This window comes from Lissotriton helveticus, chromosome 5_1 (assembly GCF_964261635.1).
Source record: "Lissotriton helveticus chromosome 5_1, aLisHel1.1, whole genome shotgun sequence".
In the NCBI taxonomy this organism is placed as follows: domain Eukaryota; kingdom Metazoa; phylum Chordata; class Amphibia; order Caudata; family Salamandridae; genus Lissotriton; species Lissotriton helveticus.
The window spans coordinates 286556912-286578184 of record NC_136065.1 but is presented as its reverse complement, the minus strand read 5'-3'; the positions used below and the strand labels follow the sequence as shown (position 1 = coordinate 286578184).

The 21273-nt window shown below is 48.1% G+C and overlaps 1 protein-coding gene across 2 annotated transcripts in view; it reads right to left on the bottom strand.

Moving 5' to 3' along the window:
- Positions 1-21273, bottom strand: part of LOC144754444 (F-box only protein 6-like) — a 127734-nt gene that overhangs the window by 72013 nt on the left and 34448 nt on the right. Inside the window, exon 2 of one of the 2 annotated variants that reach the window (XM_078642229.1) lies at positions 18802-18869. The exons of the other annotated variant lie outside the window; for it this stretch is intronic. The gene's annotated coding sequence lies outside the window, so the exon portion shown is untranslated. The remainder of the gene's footprint in view (positions 1-18801; positions 18870-21273) is intronic. 2 annotated transcript variants of the gene reach the window in all.

Genomic DNA, 21273 nt, shown 5'->3' with positions numbered 1-21273 from the left:
GAGAGGGGACGTATGCTCCGTGGGGTGGAGCCCCTTAGAGTAAGGCGTGTGCAGCATGGACCTGGGGTAGCCAGCTCAGGCTTGCTCCTGGGTTTGTAAAGTTGATGTGATGGGCCTAGGGTGATGCACCATGTGCAAGTGATATGGTACAGCATCTAGTTTAACAGTTCTGTATGGGATCATTATTAGCAACAGCAGCGGCTTATTGATAGCAGTATAACCTCTTTTAGTTCGCCCAGGGATGGGGCGGGCAAGGTCAGCAGCTTGGCATCCGGACACGGAGTGGAGACAAATCATATCCGGGACAGAACAATGCGCACTCGGCAGTCAAGCAAACTATGTTTCAACAGAAACCTGATACACTGTCTGGAATAAATGCAAGGTTATGGGCTACACATAGATAGGCCTTGCTTTGTGCAGGGGGGCGTGAGTGAGCCATTCCCAGGAAGGTGCGATTGGCCTTGACAGTGCTGAAATGGAGGGGATGGAGCAATAATAGGGACATCTCCTAAGCATAGTTTGCAGTGATGTTGAGAGGTTCAGGGACATTACTGATTCAGTTCACAGTCCTGTGGAGCAGCAGAACTGATAGGGTATTTTGGTTGCTGGACAGCACAGCTGGCCAGAGGTGGCAAGGACATGTCCTTGAGCCGAGGGAGGCCTCCGAATGAACAGGCTGTAGGTCACTGGGTCTAGAGGGCCACTCACTCCGCTTTAGAAGCAGCTCTCTTTTCAGTCACTTTTGCGCTGGCTTTCTGTGGTGCATTTAGAATGGGGGAGCTAGTGGCGAGTTGCAAACAGGACACAACAGGAGTAGCCTTGTGCAGACGGGATGCTGTCCTGACAGGCGAGGTCCTGACTCTAAGGTTGAGAAGATCTAAAACGGACCAGGAAAGGGCAAGAAAAGTTATATTGCTGGTTCGCGTCTTTTGACTCACTGCTGTGGGATACAAATTAGTCAGTTCTGTTTAGATGTATGCTCCATTGGGTAGAGCTCCTTAGAGTAAGGCTGGTGCAGCAGGGACCTGGGATTCCCAGCTCAGGCTTGCCCATGGGTGTAAAGTTGATGTGCTGGACCTATGGGTGCTGCACCTGGTGTAAATGATGTAGTACAGCATCTAGTTTACCAGCTCAGTATAAGACCATCATCAGCAACAGCAGCTGCTTATATGGATAACAGTATAGCCTTTCTTAGTTCGCCCAGGGTTGGTGCGGGCAAGGTCAGCAGCTTGGCAGCCGGAAATGGAGTAGAGAAAAATCATTTGTGGGACGGAGCAATGTGCACTCGGCAGTCAAGCAAGCTATGTTTCAACAGAACCCTGATACAGTGTCGGGAATAAATGCAGTGTTAGTTGAGAGGTTCAGGGACATTACGGATACAGCTTTCAGTCCTGAGGAGCGGCAGAACTGATAAGGGGTTTGTTTGCTGGGCAGCACTGCTGTCCAGAGGAGGAGAGGCATGTCCTTGCTTGAGCCGAGGGAGGCCCCTGAATGAACAGGCTGTAGGTTAATGGGTTTAGAGGGCCTCTCATTCCGTTTTTGTAGCAGCTCTCTTTTCAGCAACTTTTGTGCTGGCTTTCTGTGGTGCATTTAGAATGAGGGAGCTAGTGGCGAGTTTCAAACAGGACACATCAGGAGTAGCCTTGTGCAGATGGGATGCTGTCCTGACAGGTGAGGTCCTGACTCTAAGCTGGAGGAGATCTAAACGGACCAAGAAGGGGCAAGAAAAGTTATATTGTTAAACAGTTTGAAGTGCCAAGTACAGCCCAGTGCGCCTAGTTGAGTGATAACGGGCGCTGCGCCCCCCCAGGCGAGGGTTACCTCCTGATGCATGCTGATGGGACACCTTTGAACAAATACCAAGTACAGCGCATAATGGAGGTGTGTTTGGAATTCGCAAGCAACAAGTTCCAGGGCAAGCGCTTTTGCAGCCACGCCTGTAGAATAGGGGCAGCAACCACGGCTTGCCAGGCAGGCTGGGGGACCTGTGAGATATGGTGGTCCGAAATTCCCCGAGGCTATCTTGGTGGGGCGCAAGTTCAGGGGAGGCATTGGAGGCATTGCGCAGGCGGGTGAACAGCGCAACGCGCAATTCACTGAGCAAAGAGGATTTGGTTTTGGCAGGCAATGGGTTGCACATGCAAAATGCACAGGGTGCTTGAAGAAAATGGCATACACCTATCCAAGTGGGCTGGATCTATTCCTGCTAGATTTAGCGGAAACTTTAGTAGCGGCAGGTTGTAAATAAAAGAGCAATAGAAGGTGGGGGGGCTCTGGGGCGGCGGCCGCCACACCCAGAGCCATGGCGGAGTTACAGGGCGATCCAACGCTGGAAGGTACAGAAGGGTACCCTCTACAGGAGCACAGTAAGGGTGCGAGAGCCAATTATCCCCAGGGAGATCCTCGGTGGGATCCTGGAGGAGTGACGGCGCCCCGTTAGTCTTTCGGGCGGTTGTGAACCTGAGCAACCGGGGGTTGCCTGCAACGCTCAGCCCCCCGTAGTGGGGAGGGGCGTGAGTAAGGGGTGGACTGGAGGTCCGCCGGGGGGAGGGGCTAACCCTACCCCCAAAATTGACAACACCCCCGCGGTTAACACCACAGGGGGTTTATGGCTCATCAGGTGGGCAGGTGGCGAGAGGCGGCCTGACCCTGGATCACCCGTAAGATAACCCAACATGTTGGCATAATGTTTATGCAAATAAAGCAGCAACAACTTTCTCCAACAAAACATTGTGTGGTGTCTGTTATTATGGGAAATTGTTGTGAGCGGTTTGGGGTATGGGCCGATATTGGCACTATGTGCTGTGTACCTTCTCTGTAGCCCATAATAGAAACACACTTTCAGAGGTCTGGGGTACGGGTCTGTGGGAGATTGGGGTGTCAGCCTGACAGCAGCAGAACTCTCAGGGTGCTAGTTTCATGTGCGAGAAGGTCATTCACGGTAGTTGTTTTTCTTTCCAGTCTGGGATTTGTAGTGCTGCCAATCCCATAGGAGGCAGGACTGCAAGTCCCATAATGCACGATACAAAGAAAAAACCTGCTCTAGATGGGCCATTCGCGCACGGAACATTGATGTGTCCCATTCATGTTTTAAGTCCACGTAGAGCATTTTTTACAGGGCGAGGCCTGGGCAGGGGCGTCCTCTGTGCAGAACCATTACGGAGGCTGAAGCGAGTCTGAGATCTGGGAATAGGAAGTCGTTGTGCGTGTTGGACACACTCTCGGAAACCTGCCAAGGATGTAAATCGCTTGCCACTGGGGAAACACTCAGCAGCTGAAGGAAAGCTGGGCCTCTGCTTCTTCCCACAACACTCGTGGTGTCACTCTAACTACTGCAGCTACTGCACGCCTCGTAGGCACCTACTGCTGCTGAGAAAAGAACGCGTCGTCCCACGTTTGCTCTGCTTTAAGAATAGGCGCGTAGAAGCGACGGATGTGCTATACGCTTGTTTCTAAAACCAGGAAGGGATTTTGTGTGGCAGTGAAGTTTGTGCTTTCCTGTTAGTGATGCTCCTGTGCGGTGTACGTTCTCTGTAGCCCATAATAGAGGCACACTTTCAGAGGTCTGGGGTACGGGTCTGTGGGAGATTGGGGTGTCAGCCTGACAGCAGCAGAACTCTCGGGGTGCTAGTTTCATGCGCGAGAAGGTCATTCACGGCAGTTGTTTTTCTTTCCAGTCCGGGATTTGTAGTACTGCCAATTCCATTGTAGAATCCTGACTGCAAGTCCCGTAATGCACGATACAAAGAAAAAACCTGCTCTAGATGAGCCACTCGCGCATGGAACTTGTTCAATAAAATGAAATTGCTATTTCAAAAAGAAATGCAGGAAAACAGCGCACCCTTCCACATATAAACCCTCGTTGGAAGTAGTAAGCGCTATATAAATGCAAATACATGTATGTAATAGGGTAATACCAGTTCGTAATTGAGTACCACCTGCACGATTTATGTACTCTGCCCTCAAACACACGTTGTAATGGAAAAAGTACAGCATTTTTTTTTTCTACTCCACAAATCAGAATTTCTTGTATTTTAGCCATCAAACCGTGGCTCAATTACACGAAGTTCAGCCAGAGGCTCCTGTATGAGGTATTATTCACCTGTGAACAAACTATCAAAGGCTTTTAAAAAAAAAAAGCATTGGAAATGCAATAGGTCTCGGATTTATTTGAGTTAGAGCTAATGGCATTGTAAATGGCAATGTCTTTTAGCCATGTGTTATGGAGTGTATGCATGTGGTGTGTAATGGAATTATGTGGTATAGATTGGAATTGTTCACCCTGCACACTCACTACTCTGCACTCACTGCTCTGCACTCACTGCTCACTACTGTGCACTCACTACTCTGCACTTACTACTCTGCACTCACTACTCACTATTCTGCACTCACTACTCACTACTCTGCACTCACTACTCACTACTGTGCACTCAATACTCACTACTGTGCACTCACTACTGTGCACTCACTACTGTGCACTCACTACTGTGCACTCACTACTCACTACTGTGCACTCACTACTCTGCACTCACTACTCACTACTCTGCACTCACTACTCTGCACTCACTACTCACTACTCTGCACTCACTACTCACTACTGTGCACTCACTACTCACTACTGTGCACTCAATACTCACTACTGTGCACTCAATACTGTGCACTCACTACTCACTACTCTGCACTCACTACTCACTACTGTGCACTCGCTACTCTGCACTCACTCGCTACTCTGCACTCTCGCTACTCTGCACTCACTCGCTACTCTGCACTCACTCGCTACTCTGCACTCACTCGCTACTCTGCACTCGCTACTCTGCACTCGCTACTCTGCACTCGCTACTCTGCACTCGCTACTCTGCACTCGCTACTCCTGCACTCGCTACTCCTGCACTCGCTACTCCTGCACTCGCTACTCCTGCACTCGCTACTCCTGCACTCGCTACTCCTGCACTCGCTACTCTGCACTCACTACTCTGCACTCACTACTCTGCACTCACTACTCTGCACTCACTACTCACTACTCTGCACTCACTACTCTGCACTCACTACTCTGCACTCACTACTCTGCACTCACTACTCACTACTCTGCACTCACTACTCTGCACTCACTACTCACTACTCTGCACTCACTACTCTGCACTCACTACTCACTACTCTGCACTCACTACTCTGCACTCACTACTCACTACTCTGCACTCACTACTCACTACTCTGCACTCACTACTCACTACTCTGCACTCACTACTCTGCACTCACTACTGTGCACTCACTACTCTGCACTCACTACTCACTACTCTGCACTCACTACTCACTACTGTGCACTCACTACTCACTACTGTGCACTCACTACTCACTACTCTGCACTAACTACTCTCTGCACTCACTACTCTGCACTCACTACTCTGCACTCACTACTCACTACTGTGCACTCACTACTCACTACTGTGCACTCAATACTCACTACTGTGCACTCAATACTGTGCACTCACTACTCACTACTCTGCACTCACTACTCACTACTGTGCACTCGCTACTCTGCACTCACTCGCTACTCTGCACTCTCGCTACTCTGCACTCACTCGCTACTCTGCACTCACTCGCTACTCTGCACTCACTCGCTACTCTGCACTCGCTACTCTGCACTCGCTACTCTGCACTCGCTACTCTGCACTCGCTACTCCTGCACTCGCTACTCCTGCACTCGCTACTCCTGCACTCGCTACTCCTGCACTCGCTACTCCTGCACTCGCTACTCCTGCACTCACTACTCTGCACTCACTACTCTGCACTCACTACTCTGCACTCACTACTCTGCACTCACTACTCACTACTCTGCACTCACTACTCTGCACTCACTACTCTGCACTCACTACTCTGCACTCACTACTCACTACTCTGCACTCACTACTCTGCACTCACTACTCACTACTCTGCACTCACTACTCTGCACTCACTACTCACTACTCTGCACTCACTACTCTGCACTCACTACTCACTACTCTGCACTCACTACTCACTACTCTGCACTCACTACTCACTACTCTGCACTCACTACTCTGCACTCACTACTCTGCACTCACTACTCTGCACTCACTACTCACTACTCTGCACTCACTACTGTGCACTCACTACTCACTACTGTGCACTCACTACTCACTACTCTGCACTAACTACTCTCTGCACTCACTACTCTGCACTCACTACTCTGCACTCACTACTCACTACTCTGCACTCACTACTCACTACTCTGCACTCACTACTCTGCACTCACTACTCACTACTCTGCACTCACTACTCTGCACTCACTACTCACTACTATGCACTCACTACTCACTACTCTGCACTCACTACTCACTACTCTGCACTCACTACTCTGCACTCACTACTCTGCACTCACTACTCACTACTCTGCACTCACTACTCACTACTGTGCACTCACTACTCTGCACTCACTACTCACTACTCTGCACTCACTACTCTGCACTAACGATTCTGAACTCAGTACTCACTACTCTGCACTCACTACTCTGCACTCACTACTCTGCACTCACTACTCACTACTCTGCACTCACTACTCACTACTCTGCACTCACTACTCACTACTCTGCACTCACGATTCTGCACTCACGATTCTGCACTCACTACTCACTACTCCGCACTCACTACTCTGCACTCACTACTCTGCACTCACTACTGTGCACTCACTACTCACTACTCTGCACTCACTACTGTGCACTCACTACTCACTACTCTGCACTCACTACTGTGCACTCACTACTCACTATTTTGCACTCACTACTGTGCACTCACTACTTACTACTCTGCACTCACTACTCACTACTCTGCACTCACTACTCTGCACTCACTACTCACAACTGTGCACTCACTACTCACTACTCTGCACTCACAACTGTGCACTCACTACTCTGCACTCACTACTCTGCACTCACTACTCTGCACTCACTACTCTGCACTCACTACTGTGCACTCACTACTCACTACTCTGCACTCAATACTGTGCACTCACTACTCACTACTCTGCACTCACTACTCACTACTCTGCACTCACTACTCACTACTCTGCACTACTCACTACTGTGCACTCACTACTGTGCATTCACTACTGTGCACTCACTACTCACTACTGTGCACTCACTACTCTGCACTCACTACTCTGCACTCACTACTCTGCACTCACTACTCACTACTCTGCACTCACTACTCACTACTCTGCACTCACTACTCACTACTCTGCACTCACTACTCACTACTCTGCACTCACTACTCTGCACTCACTACTCTGCACTCACTACTCTGCACTCACTACTCTGCACTCACTACTCTGCACTCACTACTCTGCACTCACTACTCTGCACTCTGGAAACTCACTACTCACTACTCAGCACTATGCACTCAGCTGGTGGTGTCTGTGTGTGCATGGCAGTGGTGGTGTGCATGTGTGCATGGCAGTGGTGGTTTGCGTGTGTGCATGGCAGTGGTGGTGTGCGTGTGTGCATGGCAGTGGTGGTGTCCGTGTGTGCATGGCAGTGGTGGTGTGCATGGCAGTGGTGGTGTGCGTGTGTGCATGGCAGTTGTGGTGTGCGTGTGTGCATGGCAGTGGTGGTGTCTGTGTGTGCATGGCAGTGGTGGTGTGCGTGTGTGCATGGCAGTGGTGGTGTGCGTGTGTGCATGGCAGTGGTGGTGTCCGTGTGTGCATGGCAGTGGTGGTGTCCGTGTGTGCATGGCAGTGGTGGTGTCCGTGTGTGCATGGCAGTGGTGGTGTCCGTGTGTGCATGGCAGTGGTGGTGTCCGTGTGTGCATGGCAGTGGTGGTGTCTGTGTGCATGGCAGTGGTGGTGTCTACGTGTGCATGGCAGTGGTGGTGTACGTGTGCATGGCAGTGGTGGTGTACGTGTGCATGGCAGTGGTGGTGTCCGTGTGTGCATGGCAGTGGTGGTGTCCGTGTGTGCATGGCAGTGGTGGTGTCCGTGTGTGCATGGCAGTGGTGGTGTCCGTGTGTGCATGGCAGTGGTGGTGACTGTGTGTGCATGGCAGTGGTGGTGTACGTGTGCATGGCATTGGTGGTGTCTGTGTGTGCATGGCAGTGGTGGTGTCTGTGTGTGCATGGCAGTGGTGGTGTCTGTGTGTGCATGGCAGTGGTGGTGTACGTGTGCATGGAACCTACTTGCAATCAGACGTGTTGATTGTCACCAGAATGCCTCGTTACTGCTGCCGGTAATGCTGCCGGATGCTAGGACGTGAAGAGCACACCACTCACTTGAGTCGGGTCCAGCAACTTTTTGAATATCCGACCTCACTTCCTTCCAGAGGAGGACGCGAGGTCACAGCCACGACACACATAACCACTGCCCGGGTTTCCATACTATTGGGCAGTGAGTCAGTGTTCATCTTTCTTTTCCCGTTCGCCAGCAGTTAAGTCACCCGTGTTTCAGCTCAGTTTGATTCTGGTGGTTGAGTGACACCGCGGGAGCATTTCTTCATCGCTCCAGCGGTACTTAGTAATCGTCTCGGGCGGTATCAATGCTGTAGTGGCTGGGAGCCGACAGAGGGCGCACTAACAGCGCGTGTGCCCCTCGGCTCGTTGCAACGCGAGGGAAGCGCTATTGTCTGTTTTCCAATACTGCCAAACGTGCGTCTGTACAGGGGTCTGTACTACTATTTAAACAGCTTGACGCCCGCTGTTATGCTGGTCAGTAACCTTTGTTTAAAGTTCCCCTTGCATCATCAAGTAGAGCGACACTCCCGTTGTGACCTAGAGCCCATTCTCCCGCCCATAGCTTTATTTGCTGTTTTGTCGGGCCATGCCCAGGCTAGTGACACCCAGTACAACCAGGGTGAGTCAGCCCCAGGGCATCAGCCCGAATATAGCACTCAGCGCTTTAAATTCTAAACTGTTCCAGTCAACAAACCAAAGAGTCTTAGGCATGATAAAGGTATTAATAGTTGTATATATTTCAACCATGAGGCTTGTTATACCATGTTGTGCCCCCCCCAGCCCCCTGATCCCCCCCTCCCGAACCGCATTCCTGAGCCTTATGCCAAGGACATGACATCCACGCCACGAGGGTACGGTATTTCAATTAATGCAGCCAGCAGGGGTAAAAAGAGTAAATATTGTAGCACTAAGCAGCAGCGCCACGGGAGCAGCAGAGCCGGCGCTCAGGTGTCACTCTTCTTCACCAGGAGTCGGGAGACATCCAGAACAACAGTCAGTGAGGTAATAAATAGCATGTGAATAAATGTGACATGCAGTAGACACGTAGACCCGGCCCTGATAGGTAAGTGCCGGTGCTAAGCACCAGAAAGCACCGGCACAATTAGCAAAGCAACCCGCTTCTCCCTACGTACCGTACCGGCGACCTTAGGCCTGCTGCCTCAGCTGCGGGGGGCGCGCGCAGCCGTGAACCGCGGCTGCGCGCGAGCACTGGCACGCAATCTGAGAGGCAGGGACGGCACGCGACTGGGGCAAGCCGGTGTGTCCTGTTGAAAGAGGGTGCCTCTCCTTAGGCGCTCGGTGACTTGTTGGGGGCCTGTAGACGACTGTGCACCTGCCCGTCCTTGTGCAAGACAGTCTGTCCAGTGCTCACCCTCATTTGGCGAACGTCACCATGGAGCGCAAACACACGCCGAGATGAGGTAGGAAGGGGGGGGTCTATGCGTGTGCGTGCGCATGCGCTGCGGCGACGGGGGGGGGGGAATGTTCTGTATGTGTGTGTGTGAGTGTGTGTATGTGCGGCGAGGGGGGGTCTGTATGTGTGTGTGTGCGTGCGTGTGAGTCTGCTTCCAAGGAGCCATGGGAGACAGGAAGCGCGCGCGACCTGATCCCAGTTCCAAGGTTGCGCGTGGACCTCACTTGTCTCCTGTCTCCCTTGACTCCTTGAAAGCAAGAATGATTGCAATAGTGTCTCGGAACGACAGATTGCTTCGCAATCTGTTCGCAGTTCCGAGACCTAAAACTGACTCATAAAACTCACTGAAATACCCTGCTTCTCACAGGAATGGTATTTCTGCTGAGGCCGTGTGACATGGTAATTAGTTTGGCCTTTTTTTTTTCATCGTACATTACAAAAAAACCACTTGAAATGCAAGTGGTCTCGCATTGCTGAATGTTTGCGCTATTGATGTTGCATTACTATTAACACCACCAGTAGCTCAACATTTTAGTAATGCGAGACCTATTGCATTACAAATGCTTGTCCAGTATTGTACTTTCACTTTACAAATCATTCTGATCGGCTGGGCAAGTTCAATTTGTATGGACTGATTTGTGAAATTGAAGCCCAAGATGTAGAACAGGGTGTCAGTGAAAAAGAGTCATCTCAAAATGTTTAGTGATTAGGGAAGTGTTTATTCCTACCGGGGAAATCAGCACCATTAGACGCAATGGGCTGAGCCTCTCTAATCATGAAACACGCCTACAGATCTTTGCTTTTTTCACTAAAAGATGTTAAAGATTATTCTTCAGGGAAAGCTAGAGCCCTGAGTAGACCATTCAGGAAAGGTATTTTTTTACGTTTTAGTACTAAAGTTAGAACTTATAATAGGATGAAAAGAAAAACAGGTACTATAATTCAAATTTGGAAAAAACCTAGCCTGGATGTGCTACTCACATATGCAATGGAGACACTTGAGGACTTTTAAATTCTAAATAATAACAATGGATAGAAGTCAACTCTCCAAAACAGCCAACAGTGCAGTTTCTCATTGAAATGAGAATAAAGTCATACTTTCTCATTCGAAAATATTAGACAAACTTCATTTTTTAGGAAGATCACAGAAGGAAATTACACCTTGCCCATCCGTTTCAAGTCATGCGCACCACATTCTGCTAATCCTGTTTTTGTATCCAATATCACTTTTAGACCTCTCAAGTCTCTCAGGATCCTGTGAGAACCTCAAGCAGCCCATTTTTTCAGTTAGCACTCGGGTACTTGAAGTGTTCATTATCATGTTAGAACATGTGCCAGAATACAAAAAAAAAACTTGCGCATAGATTTGGGAATCATGGGAGCTCTGCACTTTTTAATGGGCTCTTTAAGCTTGCAATGGTAAAACCAAAATTATAACCCAAAGAATATGTGGTGCTGGTAAAAATAGAAACAAGCATTAGAAATGCAATCGGGCTCGGATTTATTTGTGTTTGAGCTAATGGCATTGTAAATGCCAATGTATTGTTGCTATGTGTTATGGAGTGTGTTCATGTGGTGTGTACTGCCAGTGATCTCCTTGTGAGTGTGAGAATATTGCACCGTTACTGCCTGTGTTGTCCTTCTTGTGAGTGTGAGAAGCTTGCACCTCTTCTGCCTGTGGTCTCCTTGTGAGTGTAAGAAGCTTGCACTGCTGCTGCCTGTGATGTCCTTCTTGTGAGTGTAAGAAGCTTGCACTGCTGCTGCCTGTGATGTCGTTCTTGTGAGTGTGAGAAGCTTGCACAGCTGCTGCCTGTGAGTATGAGAAGATTGCATTGTGCATCTCTGTGCTGTGCCTGTTCTTTATAAGGGACTCTTGCTCTGTTGCTGCTGCTGCCTTGGCACAGTACCTGCTGTGAGTGTGTGAGGGAAGCTTGCACCGCTGCTGCTTGTGATGTCCTTCTTGTGAGTGGGAGAAGCTTGCACCTCAGCTGCCTGTGGTATCCTTGTGAGTGTAACAAGCTTGCACCGCTGCTGCTTGTGATGTCCTTCTTGTGAGTGGGAGAAGCTTGCACCTCAGCTGCCTGTGGTCTCCTTGTGAGTGTGAGAAGCTTGCACCGCTGCTGTTTGTGATGTCCTTCTTGTGAGTGTGAGAAGCTTGCACCGCTGCTGTTTGTGATGTCCTTCTTGTGAGTGGGAGAAGCTTGCAACTCAGCTGCCTGTGGTCTCCTTGTGAGTGTAAGAAGCTTGCACAGCTGCTGCCTGTGATGTCCTACTCACTACTCTACTCTACTCACTACTCACTACTCTGCACTCACTACTCACTACTCTACTCACTACTCTGCACTCACTACTCTGCACTCACTACTCTGCACTCACTACTCACTACTCACTTCTCTACTCACTACTCTGCACTCACTACTTTACTCTCTACTCACTACTCACTACTCTACTCACTACTCACTACTCTACTCACTACTCACTACTCACTACTCACTACTCACTACTCTACTCACTACTCTACTCACTACTCTACTCACTACTCAACTCACTACTCTGCACTCACTACTTTACTCACTACTCTACTCACCTCACTACTCTACTCACTACTCTACTCACTACTGACTACTATACTCACTACTCTGCACTCACTACTCACTACTCACCTCACTACTCTACTCACTACTCACTACTCTACTCACTACTCACTTCTCTACTCACTACTCACTTCTCTACTCACTACTCACTTCTCTACTCACTACTCACTTCTCTGCACTCACTACTCTACTCACTACTCTACTCACTACTCTGCACTCACTACTCTACTCACTACTCACTACTCAGCACTCACTACTCTACTCACTACTCTACTCACTACTCTACTCACTACTCTACTCACTACTCTACTCACTACTCTACCCACTACTCTACCCACTACTCTACCCACTACTCTACTCACTACTCTACTCACTACTCTACCCACTACTCTACTCACTACTCTACTCACTACTCTACTCACTACTCTACCCACTGCTCTACCCACTACTCTACCCACTACTCTACCCACTACTCACTACTCTACTCACTACTCTACTCACTACTCTACTCACTACTTTCTACTTACTACTCACTACTCTACTCACTACTCTACCATCACTACTCACTACTCTGCACTCACTACTCACTACTCTGCACTCACTACTCACTACTCTGCTCACTACTCTACTCACTACTCTACTCACTACTCTACTCACTACTCTACTCACTACTCTACTCACTACTCTACTCACTACTCTACTCACTACTTTACTCTCTACTCACTACTCACTACTCTACTCACTACTCACTACTCTACTCACTACTCACTTCTCTACTCACTACTCTGCACTCACTACTTTACTCACTACTCTACTCACCTCACTACTCTACTCACTACTCTACTCACTACTCTCTACTCTACTCACTACTCACTACTCTACTCACTACTCTGCACTCACTACTCACTACTCACCTCACTACTCTACTCACTACTCTACTCACTACTCACTACTCTACTCACTACTCACTTCTCTACTCACTACTCACTTCTCTGCACTCACTACTTTACTCACTACTCTACTCTACTCACCTCACTACTCTACTCACTACTCACTACTCTACTCACTACTCTGCACTCACTACTCTACTCACTACTCTACTCACTACTCTACTCACTAATCTACTCACTACTCTACTCACTACTCTACTCACTACTCTACCCACTACTCTACCCACTACTCTACCCACTACTCTACTCACTACTCTACTCTACTCACTACTCTACTCTACTCACTACTCTACTCACTACTCACTACTCTACTCACTACTTTCTACTCACTACTCTACTCACTACTCACTACTCTACTCACTACTCTGCTCCCTACTCTGCTCACTACTCTACTCACTACTCTACTCACTACTCACTACTCTGCACTCACTACTCACTACTCACTACTCACTACTCACTACTCACTACTCTACTCACTACTCTACTCACTACTCTACTCACTACTCTGCACTCACTACTCACTACTCTGCACTCACTACTCACTACTCTACTCACTACTCTACTCACTACTATACTCACTACTATACTCACTACTCTGCACTCACTACTCACTACTCTGCACTCACTACTCACTACTCACTACTCTACTCACTACTCTACTCACTACTATACTCACTACTATACTCACTACTATACTCACTACTATACTCACTACTCACTACTCACTACTCTGCACTCACTACTCACTACTCTACTCACTACTCACTACTCACTACTCTACTCACTACTCTACTCACTACTCTACTCACTACTCTACTCACTACTCTGCACTCACTACTCACTACTCTACTCACTACTCTACTCACTACTCTACTCACTACTCACTACTCTACTCACTACTCTACTCACTACTCACTACTGCACTCACTACTCACTACTCTACTCACTACTCTACTCACTACTCTACTCACTACTCTACTCACTACTCTACTCACTACTCTACTCACTACTCTGCACTCACTACTCACTACTCTGCACTCACTACTCACTACTCACTACTCTGCACTCACTACTCACTACTCTGCACTCACTACTCACTACTCTACTCACTACTCTACTCACTACTGCACTCACTACTCACTACTCTGCACTCACTACTCTACTCACTACTCTACTCACTACTCACTACTGCACTCACTACTCACTACTGCACTCACTACTCTGCACTCACTACTCACTACTCTGCACTCACTACTCACTACTCACTACTCTGCACTCACTACTCACTACTCACTACTCTACTCACTACTCTACTCACTACTATACTCACTACTATACTCACTACTATACTCACTACTCTGCACTCACTACTCTGCACTCACTACTCACTACTCTACTCACTACTCTACTCACTACTCTACTCACTACTCTACTCACTACTCTACTCACTACTCTACTCACTACTCTACTCACTACTCTACTCACTACTCTACTCACTACTCTGCACTCACTACTCACTACTCTGCACTCACTACTCACTACTCTGCACTCTCTACTCACTACTCTACTCACTACTCTACTCACTACTCTACTCACTACTCTACTCACTACTCTACTCACTACTCTGCACTCACTACTCACTACTCTGCACTCACTACTCACTACTCTGCACTCTCTACTCACTACTCTACTCAACTCACTACTCTACTCACTACTCACTACTGCACTCACTACTCACTACTCTACTCACTACTCTACTCACTACTCTACTCACTACTCTACTCACTACTCTACTCACTACTCTGCACTCACTACTCACTACTCTGCACTCACTACTCACTACTCACTACTCTGCACTCACTACTCACTACTCTGCACTCACTACTCACTACTCTGCACTCACTACTCACTACTCTACTCACTACTGCACTCACTACTCACTACTCTGCACTCACTACTCTGCCCTCACTACTCTGCCCTCACTACTCTGCCCTCACTACTCTGCCCTCACTACTCTGCCCTCACTACTCTGCCCTCACTACTCTGCCCTCACTACTCTGCACTCTGCCCTCCCTACTCTGCACTCTGCCCTCACTACTCTGCCCTCACTACTCTGCACTCTGCCCTCCCTACTCTGCACTCTGCCCTCACTACTCTGCACTCACTACTCTGCCCTCACTACTCTGCACTCCCTACTCTGCACTCCCTACTCTGCCCTCCCTACTCTGCCCTCACTACTCTGCCCTCACTACTCTGCCCTCACTACTCTGCCCTCACTACTCTGCCCTCACTACTCTGCCCTCACTACTCTGCCCTCACTACTCTGCGGGTGTGTGGTGGTGTGTGTGTGGTGGTGTGTGTGTTTGTGTGTGTGGTGGTGGTGTGTGTGTTTGTGTGTGTGGTGGTGGGGGTGTGTGTGTGTGGTGGTGGTGTGTGTGTGTGTGGTGGTGTGTGTGTGTGTGTGTGTGGTGGTGGTGTGTGGTGGTGGTGGTGTGTGTGGTGGTGTGTGTGTGTGTGTAGTGGTGTGTGTGTGTGTGGTGGTGTGTGTGTGTGGTGTGGGTGTGTGTGTGGTGGTGTGTGTGGTGGTGTGTGTGGTGGTGTGTGTGGTGATGTGTGTGGTGATGTGTGTGGCGGTGTGCGCTTGGTGAAAGCGTGCACTGCCGGATGGTGGTGTGCGCGTGTGTAGTTGTGTGTGTAGTTGTGTGTGTGTAGTAGTGTGTGTGTGTGTGTGTAGTAGCGTGTGTGTGTGTAGTAGCGTGTGTGTGTAGTAGCGTGTGTGTGTGTAGTAGCATGTGTGTGTGTGTAGTAGCGTGGGTGTGTGCGTGTGCGGTTGGTTGTGGGGTTGAGTGTGTGTGTGGTTGAGTGTGTGTGTGTGGTTGAGTGTGTGTGTGTGGTTGAGTGTGTGTGTGTGGTTGAGTGTGTGTGTGTGTGGTTGAGTGTGTGTGTGTGTGTGTGGTTGTGTGTGTGTGGTTGAGTGTGTGTGGTTGAGTGTGTGTGGGTGTCTGCGTGGGCGTGTGGTTGTGTGCGTGGGCGTGTGGTTGTGTGCGTGGGCGTGTGGTTGTGTGGGTGTGTGCGTGGGCGTGTGGTTGTGTGTGCGTGGGCGTGTGGTTGTGTGGGTGTGTGCGTGGGCATGCGGTTGTGTGTGCGGTTGTGTGTGTGCGTGCGTGCGGTTGTGTGTGTGCGGTTGTGTGTGTGCGGTTGTGTGTGTGTGCGGTTGTGTGTGTGCGGTTGTGTGTGTGCGGTTGTGTGTGTGTGTGGTTGTGTGTGTGTGTGTGCGGTTGTGTGGGTGTGTGTGGGTGTGTGCGGTTGTGTGCGGTTGTGTGCGGGTGTGTGCGGTTGTGTGTGGGTGTGTGTGCGGTTGTGTGGGTGTGTATGGTTGGGTGTGTATGGTTGGGTGTGTATGGTTGGGTGTGTATGGTTGGGTGTGTACAAGCCACATCGTTCACACTGAGCTCTGTATATAAAGGTCATGCAATTTGTACATGCGATTTTGAAAGTAATGTATTTCTGAGAGCAGCACCCATTTTTTTTTAGATACCTGCTTACAAGATAAACCATATCTTCTTTACAAAGTAAAGGAGGCCTTCCCTTTGTAGGGAAAAACAATATAATTCTGTTAAATGAGTGAACGAAATGCATTGGGGCAGAAAAATAAAAGGGAAATGAAGCAGGAGTGAAGTGTGCGTGAAAAGGAGAAGGCTGTTAGATCAAGAAATCAGTGGCTAGGCTTGTATGAGAAGCAGGAGCTGTGGGAAAAGGTGTGAGGGGGAAGTGAATGTGTGGGATCTGCGAAGGCTTTGTGTGAAAGGGAACTGTTGACATTGGTCACAGGAGGATGTACCAGTGTCTGCTTGGGCAGTGAGTGAGTGATCTGGTAATAGGACACTGGGAATGAGTTTGAAAAACTGGTATGAACATTAGGGTGAAGCAAGTCTCTAATGATAGGACACTGAATGATAGTGCAATGAGTGATCTGGTACAACGGCAGTAGGAATCTGGTAACCGGACTGTGAGAGTAAATGTGAGGCTCCCAGTGAGAGGAAAGCGAGGTGGAGTGTTTTTTTTATGAAAGGCTGGAGAGAGTGAGTCATGGTGACGAGACAGGGAGCGAGTGAGGAATCTGGCAATAGCTGGGAAGATGCAAGGGATCTGGTAAGAGGACAACGAGAGCTACTGCAAGGGGTCTGTTATGAGGGCAGTAAATTAAAGTGATCTTCTATTTTGACATTAAAAGTTTGAGTTCGCGTGAGTGGGCACGAGTGCTTATCAAAGCACTTTGTTTTTTTTTTTTACTTTCAGCTGTGCTGCATAGCAGCCAGGCTGCTGTACAACATGGCTAAACATATCCCTGACAAAACCAACAGATTTTGTATAGGAGCTCCTATTTGCTTTGCCAATGCTTGTTTAGCCTACCTCAGTCAAAGAGCAGGCGCGGGTTTGCCGGCGCGCACACAGAGCTCAAGGGAAAAAAAAAAACAGCAGTGCACACGCTCCCAGCACCATCTGCCTTCAATTACCGGCACCTCGGACAGCTGGTAATTGAGGATTTATGTATTCTTCTGCGCGTGTCCGAACACTTTATGCAGGAAGTGGACATTGAAAAAATTCCAAAGCCCTATGGCGTGCTGCCTTACTTAAACACAGCCTTGCCTGCACCAATTACCATTCACATGGCAGAATACCACACGCAAAAAACGCGCGCTTTCTGGAATGCGGCAGCCCACAGCCCTTTCTGAACTTTTTTTTTTTTATAACATTAGAGCTCGGAAGCCCCGCCCCACTTCGTGTGACGTAGGCCCGAGCCCTAAAAAAGCACCATAACTTGTACCCACCTTACAGCAACATGATCAGTTGGACATTGAAGAAAAAAAAAAAGGTCAGAGAATTGAGGGCTACATTCTCTCATTAAGGGTCCATAAGTATCCATCCACCGGTGCTATGGAACTCTAAAAAGGTCTAAATAATACCAAAAAACAAGATGACCATATTGTGAGAGCGACTTTCAGCCAATCTTGTTTTTTTTACCTATTACCCCATTATGAGTACGGTACTGCCATATTCCATTACCAGCAGGAGGGAGTATCCCTCCGTCACACTATGTGTGGTTCAATTTTTCCGGACCACAAATCACTCGGTCCTGAAACACTGACAGTGGCAACTGGTGAATTTTATAAATTGTGTCCTCATGTAATGCAACTGGTACTATGTAAAGCGCTCCGATACCCGATTCGGGTCAAGTTTGCGCTATATAAAGCTCAGTAAAATAAAAATAAGTGGTAGGGTGGTAATCTTTGACCAGAGTGTAATCTGCGAGCGAGCAAGTCTAAAATTAAGACAAAGGAAGGGCGTTGGAGAGTCATTCCGACATTAGAATTTCTTTTTCTTTAATAGATTTAAGTGGTGGATTTTACAGCATACTTTTACTACAATGTTTTGAATGAAAATTGGTCACAGTGGGGCATTTTGCAAGCACAAGTGTCAAGAAACATTAGAAGCATGAAAAGAAATACCCCAAGTATAAAATTGGTCTGTCTGCAAAATGCCATACAATAGCCAAGACCAGTACAACCACCCACCCACAAAAATAAGTACCCCAAGTGTTTCCTACCTGTCTGCCTCTTTAATATATTGTTTGACCAAGTCCAAAACTGGAGGTGACAGCATACATGCTAAATTCTGAAAAATATTAAATGCCAAAAGACAGATAACTCCTTAGCATTTCACCCTTGCACTTCTGGTATTAACATATTTAATAAAAAATAACATTTCAGCAAAGCAGGGCCAGATATAGCCATGCCAGGGGCCATCATGATAACGCTGGCAGGTTAGGAGCTGTGATCATGCATCTAATGCAGAGAACTCAAGGTGCAGGCACCATGCTTTGTATTCACAACATGACTGGTGTGCTCTGCAGCACCACAGAAGGAGATAATACTCAAAAGTAACCGACAGGTACATTTCCTTGGCTCGCAACTGTCTCCATGATATTTGGGTGAGCAAGAGTCAGACCTGCTATATGGCTGGTCTTGTGCTTTCATAAGTAAGGCCCTGAGTCCCACCCTGCCAAGTATGGGTGGCTGAACATGCAGTCATGGCTGAACATCACCCTCATAGAACCATTTCACAGTAACACAATTCAGCAGAAATGGAATTGGTGACCCACATTACACACAGAAATCTGAAACGTGCATTAACCCGCAATACTGTGAAAATGAGAACATATACAAATGATCTTCCATAGGGCCCACACCACTGATTCCCTTAATTTTCCTCAAGTCTGAGGTACAAGTTATTTTTCCTGCTTCAGGATTCACATGAATTCAATAGGAGAGAAAAGGAGGAGAGGAGACTCCGTGTTTCTCAGATATGTACTTTTACTCTTGTGATTTTTCTCAGTGCGTTTTTTTATTTTGGACAGAAAACCAATGTGTGTTTAGATGAAGCTCTCCTGAGTGATGTACTGTGCAACAAGGCATGGATGTCAAAGCATGGTCGACTGATGAAACAGCAATATTGGGATGAGAATAACATGCCTGCATACTCTGCAGTGGACTTCATATGGGCAGCATTCCCTTACTAGGGTTCTTCAAATGATATGATGAACTCTGTAAAATGTTGTCAAGCTTTCCTGCTACTGCGTTGTCACCTGTAGCCATTGGATAGTCATACTGTAGTGATACCATATTTTCAGCGTTATAAAAAACGAACACACGAGAAAGGCATTTGACATGATGATTGCATGTCTTTAAGACTTTTAGTCTGGCTTTTTGCATGCAGCATTTATGCACTGCGGTGTGCATCAAAACCCTGTTTGTGATGTCCATGCCTTGCATCTCAATACACTTCAGCGCTGTAGGCTGGTTAACTGTACAAACCCATTAAGTGGACCCCTTTGTCCACTTAATGTAAAATTAAAAGTCCGTCTTATCTTTTGCACGTTTGCATACTCTGGGCAGCTTTCATTTGCTGCTGTGTCACGGCAATTTCACCCATTCACTTGAGGCAACAGTTACACACTTCTGCCAAATAATATTATGGCCTTATAGCCCGCCGTAGAGCGCTATACCGAATATTAAAGGCCCTCTCCAGCGTTAAAGGCCCCGATCCGAAGGCGAGGGCCTTTAACAAGGGAGAGGGACTTTAATAGCGGTATAGCCCATCTACGAAGGGCTATAAGGCTATTAGAACATTCTGTCACTAGAGGACAGAATGTTCTTAAAAAAAAAGCCTTTTGGGAGTGTGAGGGGATTGGAATCCCCTCAGGTTCCCTGAAGCCTTTGTTCACAGCCAGAGCTGTGAACAAAGAAATATTGGAATGTTGGAGCTCCAGGCTTATACCAGCCATTATAAGCCCGGAGCAATCCATTGTTTTCAATGGAGTTCCCAACATTCCAATGTTCTAATCATCCTTAATGCATGCTTAGTGGAATCTTCGTCCGACAATAATAGGGCACTGTAATGTCCTGCTTTATTTATTATCATATGTTTCTTTATGGAATGTGGAATTCTACTCTGTGATGCTGGTAGAATGTAGAATGTACTGGGGAGTCAGTTGGCATCTTGGCTGTTCGTGGATGAGGCGAATAAATCTACTGCTGAACCAACAAGCTATTCTTTATTAATTATTATAATTATTAACTATTTTACATTGGCGACGATCCTACCTCTCTTCGCCTCAACACGCGGCCGTCCCTGAAACCTCTCCAGCGGCTGCTTACACTTGAAAGGAAGCGTAGCCTTCCCAGCGGCTGAGTGTGTGAAGTGTCACCGTCTTATGGAAACGCTCGTACGGTGAGGAGTATTGCGGGAGGTGGACTGAAAGGAAGGGACTTTAAAAAAAAAAAAAAAAAGAAAGAAAGTTAAAGAAGCAACGCGCGCGAGCGTTAATCATCTTTGAAAACAGCGCGTTCGCTCGCGCTGTCTCCCGACCACCGCGCACTGCAAAATGGCGGTGCGTGTCAGTGACGCGTAGAAAATCTCAGCCTCGTTTTCAATGTAAAGGAATAGACGCGCAATACCGGCTTACAAGGAAGCAAGCGTCTGTTGAATAAAGGGCATTGTGACACGCATAGATTCCAAA